The 14,056-nt window shown below is 45.3% G+C and overlaps 20 pseudogenes; all 20 read right to left on the bottom strand.

The window, feature by feature from the left end:
* Positions 1-472: 472 nt before the first annotated feature.
* LOC148251238 (5S ribosomal RNA) lies at positions 473-591 on the bottom strand (annotated as a pseudogene).
* A 1,506-nt stretch (positions 592-2,097) lies between these two features.
* On the bottom strand, positions 2,098-2,216 carry LOC148251237 (5S ribosomal RNA; annotated as a pseudogene).
* Positions 2,217-3,126: 910 nt separating this feature from the next.
* Positions 3,127-3,245, bottom strand: LOC148251236 (5S ribosomal RNA; annotated as a pseudogene).
* Positions 3,246-3,449: 204 nt separating this feature from the next.
* Positions 3,450-3,568, bottom strand: LOC148251235 (5S ribosomal RNA; annotated as a pseudogene).
* Positions 3,569-3,774: 206 nt separating this feature from the next.
* LOC148251234 (5S ribosomal RNA) lies at positions 3,775-3,893 on the bottom strand (annotated as a pseudogene).
* A 528-nt stretch (positions 3,894-4,421) lies between these two features.
* LOC148251233 (5S ribosomal RNA) lies at positions 4,422-4,540 on the bottom strand (annotated as a pseudogene).
* Positions 4,541-5,396: 856 nt separating this feature from the next.
* Positions 5,397-5,515, bottom strand: LOC148251232 (5S ribosomal RNA; annotated as a pseudogene).
* A 416-nt stretch (positions 5,516-5,931) lies between these two features.
* On the bottom strand, positions 5,932-6,050 carry LOC148251231 (5S ribosomal RNA; annotated as a pseudogene).
* A 530-nt stretch (positions 6,051-6,580) lies between these two features.
* On the bottom strand, positions 6,581-6,699 carry LOC148251230 (5S ribosomal RNA; annotated as a pseudogene).
* A 742-nt stretch (positions 6,700-7,441) lies between these two features.
* On the bottom strand, positions 7,442-7,560 carry LOC148251229 (5S ribosomal RNA; annotated as a pseudogene).
* A 338-nt stretch (positions 7,561-7,898) lies between these two features.
* On the bottom strand, positions 7,899-8,024 carry LOC148251228 (5S ribosomal RNA; annotated as a pseudogene).
* A 268-nt stretch (positions 8,025-8,292) lies between these two features.
* LOC148251227 (5S ribosomal RNA) lies at positions 8,293-8,411 on the bottom strand (annotated as a pseudogene).
* Positions 8,412-8,755: 344 nt separating this feature from the next.
* LOC148251226 (5S ribosomal RNA) lies at positions 8,756-8,874 on the bottom strand (annotated as a pseudogene).
* Positions 8,875-9,222: 348 nt separating this feature from the next.
* On the bottom strand, positions 9,223-9,339 carry LOC148251225 (5S ribosomal RNA; annotated as a pseudogene).
* Positions 9,340-9,547: 208 nt separating this feature from the next.
* On the bottom strand, positions 9,548-9,666 carry LOC148251224 (5S ribosomal RNA; annotated as a pseudogene).
* Positions 9,667-10,847: 1,181 nt separating this feature from the next.
* LOC148251223 (5S ribosomal RNA) lies at positions 10,848-10,966 on the bottom strand (annotated as a pseudogene).
* Positions 10,967-12,147: 1,181 nt separating this feature from the next.
* LOC148251222 (5S ribosomal RNA) lies at positions 12,148-12,266 on the bottom strand (annotated as a pseudogene).
* A 206-nt stretch (positions 12,267-12,472) lies between these two features.
* LOC148251221 (5S ribosomal RNA) lies at positions 12,473-12,591 on the bottom strand (annotated as a pseudogene).
* A 739-nt stretch (positions 12,592-13,330) lies between these two features.
* LOC148251220 (5S ribosomal RNA) lies at positions 13,331-13,449 on the bottom strand (annotated as a pseudogene).
* A 343-nt stretch (positions 13,450-13,792) lies between these two features.
* Positions 13,793-13,918, bottom strand: LOC148251219 (5S ribosomal RNA; annotated as a pseudogene).
* Positions 13,919-14,056: the final 138 nt, after the last annotated feature.

Below are 14,056 nucleotides of genomic sequence, written 5' to 3'. Positions count from 1 at the left end.
TTGTTTCCTTATGCGTGCACACTACACCCCTACTTCTCTTTCTAATATCAAGTAAAATATCCCGGCGCCTTGACTCACATTTGAGAATAAACCAGCGCAACATAGTTCCAGTCGCGCATAACGTCGAACTCCCCATTTGAAAAAAATAGTTGCAACACGAGGACTTCCCATGAGGTCACCACTCCTAGTACTAGACTCGCCCAAGCACATTTAACTGCAGAGTTCTGATGAGATCTGATGAATTAGTCATGGTATGATGGCACCTGTTTCATTCCGCGCTGTAAATACATTCACTCATTCGCCTTCCCTCCCCCCTCCCGTCATTTGTTTCCTTGTGCGTGCACACTGTACCTCTCCATCTCGTTCTAATATCAAGTAAAAATGCGCTGGCACCGAGACTCACATTTGCGAATAAACCAGCGAACCATTGTTCCATCCGCGCGTAACGTCGAACGACCCATCTGCAAAAAAATAGGTGCAACGCGAGGACTTCACAGGAGGTCACCCATCCTAGTACTACTCTTGCCCAAGCACACTTGACTGTGGAGTTCTGATGGGATACGATACATTAGTGTTGGTATGATTGCACATCTTTCATTTTGTGCTGCAAATATATACACTCTTTCTCCTTTCCTCCCCCCCTTCCGTCATTTATTTCTTTGTGCATGCACACTACACCTCTCTTTCTCATTCTAATATCAAGTAAAATGCCCCGGCGCGGTGATTCACATTTGTGAATAAATCAGCGGTCCATAGTTTCAGCTATGCCTAACGTCGAACGACCCATCTGCAAAAAAGTAAGTGCAATAAGAAAACTTCCCAAAAGGTCACCCATCCTAGTATTACTCTCGCTAAAGCACACTTAACTACGGAGTTCTAATGAGATCCAGTGAATTAGTGATGGTATAATGGAACCTGTTTCATTTTGCACTGTAAATATATATACCCCTTTTCCTTCCCTCACCCTTCCCATCATTTGTTTCCTTGTGCGTGCATACTACACCTCTCCTTCTCGTTCAAATATAAAGTAAAATGCCCCGGCACCGTGACTCATATTTGTGAATAAACCAGCAGATTATTGTTCCAGTTGCGCGTAACGTCAAACGACCCATCTGCAAAAAAATTGGTGCAAAACGAGGACTTCCTAGGAGGCCACCTATCCTAGTACTACTCTTGCCCAAGCATACTTAACTGCGGAGTTCTGATGGGATTCGGTGCATTAGTGCTCGCATGATCGCACCTATGTCATTCTGTGCTACAAATACATGCACTCCTTCTCCTCTCCTCCCTCGTCCCTTCATTTATTTCCTTGTGCGTGCACACTACACCTCTCATTCTCGTTCTAATATCAAGTAAAATCCCTCGACGCCGTGACTCACATATGCAAATAAACCAGCGGACCATAGTTCCAGTCCAGCGTAACGTCGAACAACCCATTTGTAAAAAAATTGGTGCAACACGAGTACTTCCTAGGAGGTCACCCATCCGAGTACTACTATCGCTGAAGCACACTTAACTGCGGAGTTCTAATTGGATTTTGGTCATTAATGCTGGTATGATCGCACCTGTTTCATTCATCGCTGTAAATACATACACTAGTTTTCCTTCCCTCCCCCTCCCATCATTTGTTTCCTTGTGCGTGCACACTGCACCTCTCATTCTCGTTCTAATATCAAGTAAAATGCCTCAGCGCTTTGACTCATATTTGCGAATAAACCAGTGGACCATAGTTCCAGTCGTGCGTAACGTTGAACGACCCATCTGCAAAAAAATAGGTGCAACATGAGGACTTTCCAGGAGATCACCCATTTTAATACTACTCTTGCCCAAGCACACTTAACTGCGGACTTCTGATGCGATCTGGTGCATTAGTGCTGGTATGATCGTACTTGTTTTATTCCGTGCTACAAATACATACACTCCTTCCCCTTCCCTCCCCCCTCCCGTCATTTGTTTCCTTGTGCGTGCACACTGCACCTCTCATTCTCGTTCTAATATCAAGTAAAATGTCCCGACAACATGACTCACATTTGCGAATAAACCAGCGGACTATAGTTCCAGTTGCGCGTAACTTTGATTGACCCATCTGTAAAAAAATGGGTGCAACACGTGGACTTCGAAGGAGGTCACCCATCCCAGTACTATTATCGCCCAAGCACACTTAACTGTGGAGTTCTAATTGGATCCGGTGCATTAGTGCTGGTATGATCGCACCTGTTTCATTCCGCGCTGCACATACATACACTCCTTCTCCTTCCCTCCCTCATCCCGTCATTTGTTTCCTTATCCATGCATACTGAACCTCTCCTTTTCATTCTAATATCAAGTAAAATTCCTCAGCGCTATGACTCACATTTGCGAATAAACCAGCGGAACATAGTTCCAGTCGCGCGTAACGTCGAACGACCCATCTGTAAAAAAATGGGTACAACGCGAGGACTTCCAAGGAGGTCACCCATCCTAGTACTACACTCGCCCAAACACACTTAACTGCAGATTATGATGGGATACGATGCATTAGTGCTAGTATGATCCCACCCGTCCTATTCCTCATTTCAAATACATATACCCTTTCTCTTTCCCTCCCCCCTCCCATCATTTGTTTCACGTTGTGCGGACACCGCACATCTACTTCTAGTTGTAATATCAAGCAAAATGCCTCGTTGCCTCGACTCACGCCCAGATGCACGGAGCACCCGCTGCACCTCTATTTTGCTTGTTCTATTATTTACAATGCTCATAATTACACTCTTATCACATGGTGGACTATAAATGGATGCATGAAAAATATAAAGAAAAAGACAGGTGCAACAAGAGGACTTCTCTAGAGGTCACTCATCCTAGTACTACTCTCGCCCAAGAACATTTAACTACATAGTTCTAATGGGAACCGGTGCATTACTACTGGCATGATCGCACCTGTTTCATTCCGCGCTGCAAATACATACAGTTCTTCTCCTTCCCTCCCCCTCCCGTCATTTATTTCCTTGTGCGTGCACACTGCACCTCTCTTTCTCGTTCTAATATCAAGTAAAATGCCCCAGCGTCGTGACTCACATTTGCGAATAAACCAGCGGACCATAATTCCAGTCACGCATAACGTCGAATGACCCATATGAAAAAAAATTGGTGCAACACGAGAATTTCCTAAGAGGTCATCTATCGTAGTACTACTCTTGCCCAAGCACACTTAACTACGGAGTTCTAATGGGATCTGGTGCATTAGTGCTGGTGCAATCGCACCTGTTTATTCTGCACTGCAAATACATGTACTCCTTTTCCTTCCGTCCCCCCTCCCGTCATTTATTTCTTTGTGCGTGCACACTGCACCTCTCCTTCTCGTTCTAATATCAAGTAAAATGTCCCGGTGTCGTGACTCACATTTGCGTAAAAACCAGCGGATGATAGTTCCAGTTGCGTGTAATGTCGAACGTCCCATTAGAAAAAAATGGGTGCAACACAAGGACTTCCCAGGAGGTCACCAATCCTACTACTACTCTCGCCCAAGCACACTTAACAGCGGAGTTCTGATGGGATCCGGTGCATTAATGCTAGTATGATCGCACCAGTTTTATTCCGCGCTGCAAATACATACACTTCTTTTCCTTCCCTCCCCCCTCCCGTCATTTGTTTCCTCGTGCGTGCATACTGCACATCTCCTTCTTGTTCTAATATCAACTAAAATGCCCTGGCACTGTGACTCACATTTGCGAATAAAGCAGCGGACCATAGTTTCAGTCGCGCATATCGTTGAACGACTCATCCGTAAAAAAATTGGTGCAACACGAGTACTTCCTAGATGGTCACCCATTCGAGTACAACTGTCGCCCAAGCACACTTAACTGCGGAGTTCTGATGGGATCCGATGTATTAGTGCTGGTATGATCCCACCTGTCTTATTCCGCATTGCAAATTGATACACTCCTTCTCCTTCCCTCCCCCCTCCCATCATTTGTTTCCTTGTGCGTGCACACTACTCCTCTCCTTCTCGTTCTAATATCAAGTAAAATGCCTCAGCACCGTGACTCATATTTGCAAATAAACCATCGGACCATAATTTTTGTCGCGCGTAAAGTCAAACGACCCATCTGCAAAAAAATGGGTACAACACGAAGACTTTCGAGGAGGTCACCCAACCACTACTCTCGCCCAAGCACACTTAAATACAGAGTTCTGATGGGATCCGGTGCATTAGTGCTGGTATGATCGCACTTGTTTCATTCCGTGCTGCAAATACATGCACTCCTTCTCCTTCCCTCTCCCCTCCCGTCATTTGTTTCCTTGTGTGTGCACACTACACCTCTCATTCTCGTTCTAATATCAAGTAAAATGATGCGACCTTGTGACTCAAATTTGCGAATAAACTAGCGAACCATTGTTCCATCGGCACGTAACGTCGTAACAACACATCAGCAAAAAAATAGGTACAACACTAGGACTTCTCAGGAGGTCAACTATCCTAGTACTACTCTCGCCCAAGCACACTTGACTATGGAGTTCTGATGGGATCCAGTGCATTAGTGCTGGTATGATCACACATCTTTCATTTTGCGCTGCAAATACATACATTCTTTCTCCTTCCCTCCCCCCTCCCGTCGTTTGTTTCCTTGTGCGTGCACACTGCACCTCTCTTTCTCGTTCTAATATCAAGTAAAATGCCCCGGTGCCGTGACTCATATTTGTGAATAAACCAACGGATCAGAGTTCCAGTCGAGCATAATTTCGAACGACCCATCTGCAAAAAAAAAGGTACAACACGAGTACTTCCTAAGATATCACCCATCCTAGTACTACTCTCGCCCAAACACACTTAACTGCGTAGTTATGATGGAATCCAGTGCATTAGTGCTGGTATGATCACACATCTTTCATTCGGCACTGTAAATACGTACACTCCTTCTCCTTCCCTCCCCGTTCCCGTCATATGATTCCTTGTGCGTGCACACTGCGCCTCTCCTTCTCGTTCTAATATCAAGTAAAATACCCTGGCGCCGTGACTCACATTTGCGAATAAAACAGCGTATCACAGTTCCAATCACACGTAACATCGAACGACCCATCTGCAAAAAAATCGTTGCAACACGAGGACTTCCCAGGAGATCACCACTCCTAGTAGTACACTCGCCCAAACACATTTAATTACGGAGTTCTGATGGGATCCGGTGAATTAGTGATTGTATAATGGCACCTATTTCATTCCGCGCTGTAAATACATACACTCCTTTTCCTTCCCTCCCCCTTGCCATCATTTATTTCCTTGTGCGTGCACATTGCAACTCTCCTTTTCGTTCTAATATCAAGTAAAACGCCCCGGCGCTGAGACTCACATTTGCGAATAAACCAGCAAACCATAGTTCCATCCGCGCATAACGTCGAACGACCCATTTGCAAAAAAATGGGTGCAACACGAGGACTTCCCAGGAGTTCACCCATCCTAGTACTTCTCTTGCTCAAGCACACTTAACTGCGGAGTTCTGATGGGATCCGATGAATTTGTGATGGTATAATGGCACCTGTTTCGTTCCGCGCTGCAAATACATACACTCCTCCTTCCCTCCCCCCTCCCGTCATTTGTTTCCTTTTGCGTGCACACTGGACCTCTCATTCTCGTTCTAATATCAACTAAAATGGTCCGGCACCGTGACTCACATTTGCAAATAAACCAGCGGATCATAGTTTCAATTACGTGTAACGTCGAGTGACCCATTTCGACTCATGCCCTTATGAACAGATCTCCTGCCGCCTGTCGTTTTTTTTTTGTTCTATTATTTAAGATGCTCGCAATGACACTCTCATCACGTGATGGTCTTTAATTGAATGCTGGAAAAATATTAAGAAAAATACTCCGGTGCCGTGACTCACTTTTGCAAATGAACCGGTAGATCATCGCTCCAATCCAGTTGAATGTTTGACACCCAGTCTGTAAAAAAAATGGTGCAACACGAGAACTTCCTAGGAGATCACCCATCCTAGTACTACTCTCGTCTAAGCACACTTAACTGCGAAGTTCTGATGGGATCCGGTGCATTAGTGCTGGTATGATTGCACATCTTTCATTATGCACTGTAAATACATGCACTCCTTCTCCTTCCCTCCCCCTCCCGTCATTTGTTTTCTTGTGCGTGCACACAACACCTTTTCTTCTCGTTCTAATATCAAGTAAAATGCCCCGATGCTGTGACAAACATTTGTGAATAAACCAGCGAACCATAGTTTCATTCGCGCGTAACATCGAAGGACCCATCTGTAAAAAGATGGGAGCAACACGAGGACTTCCCAGGAGTTCACCCATCATAGTACTACTCTCGTTCAAACACACTTAACTGCGGAGTTCTGATGGGATTCGATGAATTTATGATGGTATGATCGCACTTGTTTCATTTCGCGCTGCAAATACATACACTCCTTCTCCTTGCCTCCCCCCTCTCGTCATTTGTTTCCTTGTGCCTGCACACTGCACCTCTGCTTCTCGTTCTAATATTAAGTAAAATGCCCCCGGGTCGTGACTCACATTTGGGAATAAACAAGCAGACCATAGTTCCAGTCGTACGTAACGTCGAATGACCCATCTGCAAAAAAATAAGAGCAACACGAGAACTTCGCAGGAGGTCAACCATCCTAATACTACTCTCGTCCAAGCACACTTAAATGCAGAGTTCTGACAGGATCCGGTGCATTAGTGCTGGTATGATCGCACCTATATTATTCCGCACTGCAAATACATACACTCCTTCTCCTTTCCTCCCCCTTCCCGTCATTTATTTCCTTGTGCGTGCACACTGCACCTCTCTTTCTCGTTCTAATATCAAATAAAATGCCTCGGCGCCATGACTCACATTTGCGAATAAATCAGTGAACCATAGTTCCAACCGCGCGTAACGTCGAACGCCCCATCTGAAAAAAATAGGTGCAACACAAGGACTTCCCAGGAGGTCACCACTACTAGTACTACACTCACCCGAGCATATTTAACTGCGGAGTTTTGATGGGATCCAGTGAATTAGGGATGGTATAATGGCACTTGTTTCATTTTGCGCTCCAAATACATATACTCTTTCTCCTTCCCTCCCCCTTATCATCATTTGTTTCCTTGTGCGTGCACACTGCACCTCTCCTTCTCCTCCTAATTTCAAGTAAAATGCCCCGGCGTCGTGACTCACATTTGTGAATAAACCAGCGAACCATAGTTCTAGTCGCATGTAACGTCGAACAACCCATCTCGACTCATGCCCATATGAACAGATCGCTCGCTGCCTCTCATTTTTTGTTGTTCTACTATTTAAGATGCTCGCAATGACACTCTCATCACGTGATGGGCTTTAATTGAATGCTAGAAAAATATTAAGAAAAATTCTCCAGTGCCGTGACTCATGTTTGCAAATGAACTGGCGGACCATCGCTCCGGTCCAATTGAATGTTTAACGCCTCGTTTGCAAAAAGAAGGGTGCAACACGAGAACTTTTTAGGAGATCACCCATCCTAGTACTACTCTCGCCCAAGCACACTTAACTACGGAGTTCATGTGGTATCCGGTGAACTAGTGCTGGTATGATCGCACCCATTCTAGTTTGCATCGCAAGTACATATACCCCTTCCCTCTCCCCTCCTGTCATTTGTTTTGCTGTGTGCGTACCTCACCTCTGTATCTAATTCTAATATCAAGCGAAATACCCCGACGCCTTAACTCATGCCCATATGAAATGATAGTGCCGTACCTCGTTTTTTGTTATTCTACTATGTAATATGCTCGCAGACACTCTTATCACGTGATGGGCTTTAATTGAATGTGCAAAAAATATTAAACAAAATGCCCCGGCGCCGTGACTCACGTTTGCGAATGAACCGGTGGACTGTCGCTCTGGTCTAGCATAACGTTTAACGCCCAGTCTGAAAAAAGAAGGATGCAACATGAGAGCCGAGAGCTTCCCAAGAGGTAACCCATCCTAGTATTACTCTCACCCAAGCACGCATAACTGTAGAGTTCTGATGGGATCTGGTGAACTAGTGCTGGTATGATCGCACCCTTCCGTCATTTGATTCGTTGTGCGCGTCCTCACCTCTTCTTCTAGTTCTAATATTAAGCGAAATGCCCCAGCGCCTCAATTCATGCCCATATTAACAGATCGCCCACAGTACCTCATTTTTTGTTGTTATATTATGTAAGGTTATCGCAATGACACTCTTATCACATGATTGGTGTTAATTGAATACACAAAAAAATATTAAGTAAAATGCCCTGGCGGACCGTCGCTCCGGTCCTGCGTAACATTTAACGCCCCATCTGTGGAAAGAAGGGTGCAACACGAGAACTTCCTAGAAGGTCACGCATCCTAGTACTACTCTCGCCTACGAACGCTTGACTGCGGAGTTCTAATGGGATCCGGTGAACTAGTGCTGGTATGATCGCAATCATTTTGGTTTGCGCCGCAAATACATTTACCCTTTCCCCTTCCCTCTCCCGTCCCATCATTTATTACGTTGTGCGCGCAACTCACCTCTGCTTCTAGTTCTAATATCTAGCAAAATTCTTCGGAGCCTCGACTCATGTCTATATGAAACACCCGATGCACCTCCTTTTTCATTTTTTTACTATGTAAGATGCTCGCAATGACACTCTCAAAACGTGATGGGATTTAATTGAATGCACAAAAGATATTAAGCAAAATGTCCCGGCACCGTGACTCATGTTTGTGAATAAACTGTCGGACCGTCGCTCTTGTCTCGCGTGACATTTAATGCCGCGTCTACAAAAAGAAAGGTACAACACGAGTACTTCCCAAGAGGTCACCCATCCTAGTACTACTCTCCCCCAAGCACTCTTGACTGCAGAGTTCTGATGGGATTCGATGAACTAATGCTGGTATGATCGCACCCCTTCTGATTTGCGTCGCAAAGACATATACCACTTCTCCTTCCCTCTCCCTTCCTGTCATTTATTTCGCTGTGCGTGCAACTCACCTCTGCTTCTAGTTTTAATATCAAGTGAAATGCCCTGGCACCTCGACTGATGCCCATATTAACGGATCACCCGCCGCACCTCATTTTTCGTTGTTCTACTATTTAAGAAGCTCACAATGACACTCTCATCACGTGATGGGCTTTAATTGAATGCACATAAAGTATTAAACAAAATGCCCCAGCACCGTGACTCACGTTTGCAAACGAATAAGCGAACCGATGCTCCAGTCCCGTATAACATTTAATGCCTCGTCTGCAAAAAAAAGGGTACAACACGAGGACTTCCAGGAGGTCACCCATCCTAGTACTACTCTCGCCCAAGCACACTTAATAGCGGAGTTCTGATGGGATCCAGTGCATTAGTGCTGGTAGATCGCACATATTTCATTTTGCGCTGCAAATACATACACTCCCTCTCCTTCCCTCCCCCCTCCCGTCATTTGTTTCCTTGTGCGTGCACACTACACCTCTCCTTCAAGTTTTAAGATCAAGTAAAATGACTCGATGCCGTGACTCACATTTGTGAATAAACCAGCGGACCATAGTTCCAGTCGCGTGTAACGTCAAATGACCTATTTACAAAAAAAAATGGGTGCAACACGAGTACGTCCCAGGAGGTCACCCATCCTAGTACTACTCTCACCCAAGCGCACTTAAATGCAGAGTTCTGATGGGATCTGATGCATTAGTGCTGGTATGATCGCACCTATTTCATTCCACGCTGCAAATACATACATTCCTTCTCCTTCCCTCCCCCCTCCCATCATTTTGTTTCCTTGTGCGTGCACATTGCACCACTCCTTCTCATTCTAATATCAAGTAAAATGCATCGGCACTGTGACTCACATTTGTGAATAAACCATCGGACCATAATTCCAGTCGGTCGCAGCGTCGAACAACCCATCTGCAAAAAAATGGGTGCAACACGAGGACTTCCTAGGAAGTCACCCATCCTAGTACTACTCTCGCTCAAGCACACTTAAATGAAGAGTTCTAATGGGATCCAATGAATTAATGCTGGTATGATCGGACTTGTTTCATTCCCCGCTGCAAATACATACACTCATTCTTCTTCCCTACCCCCTCCCATCATTTGTTTCCTTGTGCGTGCACACTGCACCTCTCATTCTCTTTCTAATATCAAGTAAAATACCCCGGCACCTTGACTCACATTTGCGAATAAACCAGCGGACCATAATTTTAGTCATGCGTAATGTCGAACACCCCTTTTGAAAAATAGTGGTGCAACACGAGGACTTCCCAGGAGGTCACCACTCCTAGTACTACCCTCGCCCAAGCACACTTAACTGCGTAGCTCTGATGAGATCCTGTGAATTAGTGACGGTATAATGGCACCTGTTTCATTCTGCGCAGCAAATACATACACTTTTTCTTCGTCCCTCCCCCCTCCCGTCATTTGTTTCCTTATGCGTGCACACTGCACCTCTCCTTCTCGTTCTAATATCAAGAAAAATGTCTCGGCGCCATGACTCACATTTGCAAATAAACCAGCAGACCATAATTCTAGTCGCGCGTAACATCGAGTGACCCATCTGCAAAAACATGGGTGCAACACGAGTACTTTCGAGGAGGTCACCCATCCTAGTACTACTCTAGCCCAAGTAAACTTAACTGCGGAGTTCTGACGAGATCCGGTGAATTAGTGTTGGTATCATGGCACCGGTTTTATTTTGCGCTGCAAATACATACACTCCTTCTCCTTCCCTCCCCCCTTCCGTCATTTGTTTCCTTGTGCGTGCACACTGCACCTCTCCTTCTTGTTCTAATATTAAGTAAAAAACCTCGGCGCCGTGACTCACATTTGCGAATAAACCAGCGGACCATAGTTTCAGTCGCGCATAATGTCGAACGACCCATCTGCAAAAAAATGAGTCCAACACGAGAACTTCCCAGGAGGTCACCCATCCTAGTACTACTCTCGCCCAAGCACACATAACTACAGAGTTCTGATAGGATCCGGTGCATTAGCGCTGGCATGATCGCACCTTTTTGATTCCGCACTGCAAATATATACACTCCTTCTCCTACCCTCCCCCCTTCTATCATTTTTTTCCTTGTGCGTGCACACTGCACCTCTCCTTCTCGTTCTAATATCAAGTAAAATGCCCCGGTGCCATGACTCACATTTGCGAATAAACTAGCGGATCATAGTTTCAGTTGCGCGTAACATCGAATGACCCATCTGCAAAAAAATTAGTGCAACACGAGTACTTCTCAGGAGATCACCCATTCGAGTACAACTATCGCCAAAGGACACTTAACTGTAGAGTTCTGAAGGTATCCGGTGCATCAGTGCTGGTATAATCGCACCTGTTTTATTTTGTGCTGCAAATACATACACTCTTTCTCCTTCCCTCCCCCCTCCCGTCATTTGCTTCCTTGTGCGTGCACACTGCACCTCTGCTTCTCGTTCTAATATCAAGTAAAATGCCTTGGCGCCGTGACTCACATTTGCGAATAAATCAGCGGATCATAGTTCCAGTAGCATGTAACGTGGAAGGACCCATCTTCAAAAAAATGGGTGCAACACGAGGACTTCCCAAGAGGTCACCACTCCTAGTACTACACTCGCCCAAGCACATTTAACTACGAAGTTCTGATGTGATTCGGTGAATTAGTGATGGTATAATGGAACCTGTTTCATTCTACGCTGCAAATACATACGCTCCTTCTCCTTTCCTCCCCCCTCCCGTCATTTGTTTTCTTGTGCGTGTACACTGCACCTCTGCTTCTCGTTCTAATATCAAGTAAAATGCCCTGGCACTGTGACTCACATTTGCGAATAAACCAGCGGACCATAGTTCCAGTCGCGCTTAACGTCGAACGACCCATTTGTAAAAAAATTGGTGCAACACAAGTACTTCCAAGGAGGTCACCCATCTTAGTACTACTCTTGCCGAAGCACAATTGAGTACGAAGTTCTGATCGGATCTAGTGCATTAGTGCTGGTATGATCGCTCCTGTTTCATTCTAGGCTGCAAATACATACACTTCTTCTCCTTCCTTCCCCCCTCCCGTCATTTGTTTCCTTGTGCGTGCACATAGTACCTCTTCTTTTCGCTCTAATATTAAGTAAAATGCACCAGCGCCGTGACTTACATTTGCAAATAAACTAGCAGACCATTGTTCCAGCCACGCGTAACGTCGAAGGACCCATCTGCAAACAAATAGATGAAACACGAAGACTTCCCAAGAGGTTACCCATCCTAGTACTACTCTCGCCCAAACACGCTTAACTGCAGAGTTCTGATGGGATCCGGTGCATTAGTGCTGGTATGATGGCACCTGTTTCATTCCATGCGGTAAATACATACACTCCTTCTCCTTCCCTCCCCCTTCCCGTCATTTGTTTTCTTGTGCGTACACACTGCACCTCTCCTTCTCGTTCTAATATCAAGTAAAATGACCCAGTGTCGTGGCTCACATTTGTGAATAAACCAGCGGACCATAGTTCTAGTTGTGCGTAACGTCGAACGACCTATTTGTAAAAAAATGGGTGCAACACGAGAACTTCCCAGGAGGTCACCCATCGTAGTACTACTCTCGCCCAAGCACACTTAACTACGGAGTTGTGACGGTATCCGTTACATCAGTGCTAGTATGATCGCACCTGTTTCATTCTGCGCTGCAAATACATGCACTCTTTCTCCTTCCCTCCCTATTCCTGTCATTATTTCCTTATGCGTGCACACTGCACCTCTTCTTCTCGTTCTAATATCAAGTAAAATGCCTCGGCACTGTGACTCACATTTACGAATAAACCAGCGGACAATAGTTTCAGTCGCGCATAACGTCGAGTGCTCCATCTGAAAAAAATAGGTGCAACACAAGGACTTTTCAAGAGGTCACCACTTCTAGTACTACACTCGCCTAAGCACATTTAACTGCAGAGTTCTGATGGGATATGGTGAATTAGTGATGCTATAATGGCAACTATTTCATTCTGCGCTGCAAATATATACACTCATTCTCCTTCCCTCCACCCTCCCGTCATTTGTTTCCTTGTGCGTGCACACTACACAACTTCTCATTCTAATATCAAGTAAAATGTCCCGGCGCCATGACTCACATTTGTGAATAAAGCAGCGGACCATAGTTCCTGTCGCGTGTAATGTCGAACGACCTATCTCAACTCATGCCCATATGAATGGATCGCCCGCCACCTCTTGTTTTTTATTGTTCTACTATTTAAGATGCTCGCAATTACACTCTTATCACGTGATGGGCTTTAATTGAATGCTGAAAAAATATTAAGAAAAATTCTCCGGTGTCGTGACTCACATTTGCAAATGAACCAGCGGACCATCGCTCTGGTTGAGTTGAATGTATAACGCCCCGTCTGCAAAAAAGAAGGGCGCAACACGAAAACTTCCTAGGAGATCACCCATCCTAGTACTACTCTCGCCCAAGCACGCTTAATTACGGAGTTGAGATGGGATCAGGTGAACTAGTGCTGGTATGATCGCACCCGTTCTAGTTTGCACCACAAGTAATATACCCCTTCTCCTTCCCTCTCCCCTCCCATCATTTGTTTCGCTGTGCGCACACCTCACCTCTCCATTTAATTCTAATATCAAGCGAAATACCCCGGCACTTTGACTTGTGCCCATATGAACGGATAACGCAGCACCTTGTTTTTTGTTGTTTTACTATGTAATATGCTCGCAGACACTCTTATCACGTGATGGGCTTTAATTGAATGCACAAAAAATATTAAACAAAATACCCCGACGCCGTGACTCACGTTTGCGAATGAACCGGTGGACCATCTCTCCGATCCCGCATAACGTTTAACGCCCAGTTTGTAAAAAGAAGGATGCAACACGAGAGCTGAGAGCTTCCCAAGAGGTAATCCATCCTAGTACTACTCTCGTCCTTGCACACATAACTGCAGAGTTCTGATGGGATCCGGTGAACTTGTGCTAGTATGATCGCACCCTTTCTTGTTTGTCCTACAAATAAAAATGCCCGTTCTCCTTCCCTCTCCCGTCCCTTCATTTGATTCACTGTGCGCGCACCTCACCTCTTTTTCTAGTTCTAATATTAAGCGAAATGCCCCGGCGCCTCGACTCATGCC

This window comes from Carica papaya, chromosome 8 (genome assembly GCF_054855325.1).
Source record: "Carica papaya isolate Zhongbai chromosome 8, ASM5485532v1, whole genome shotgun sequence".
NCBI lineage: Eukaryota > Viridiplantae > Streptophyta > Magnoliopsida > Brassicales > Caricaceae > Carica > Carica papaya.
Note: the sequence above shows the minus strand (reverse complement) of the source record. Positions and strands in the feature narration are given on the sequence as shown.